We start from the raw sequence: 338 nt of genomic DNA, 5'->3' as shown, positions 1-338 counted from the left end.
ATGCTAGGTGGGAGGAGTGGATGGCGCCGGGCGGGTCCCGGCGGGTTCTGGATCCGCAACCGCGGAGGCGCCCTGGTCTGGGGCAGACACAGGTGAGTGCTCTCTGCCAGGTGTGGATCGCCGGCGACCCAGAGGGGGCGGTTTCGGGGGGCGTGTCCGGGGGCGTGTCCTAGGCGGGGCCTCCGGGCTCTGGGGCTTCAGATAAGGGCCTGCCGGGGACCGGGTGCGCCTGGGCTGGGCGATAAAGCCGGCTCGCGGGCGTGGGCGTCGTGGACGCCGCGGGAGGCACCACCCCTGGAGGCCGCTGCGGTTCAGCGCGGGCGCCCCAGCCTCGGGGG

This window comes from Condylura cristata, unplaced genomic scaffold, assembly GCF_000260355.1.
Source record: "Condylura cristata isolate star-nosed mole 26May11 unplaced genomic scaffold, ConCri1.0 scaffold00025, whole genome shotgun sequence".
NCBI classification, from domain to species: domain Eukaryota; kingdom Metazoa; phylum Chordata; class Mammalia; order Eulipotyphla; family Talpidae; genus Condylura; species Condylura cristata.
This window is presented reverse-complemented; position numbering follows the sequence as displayed.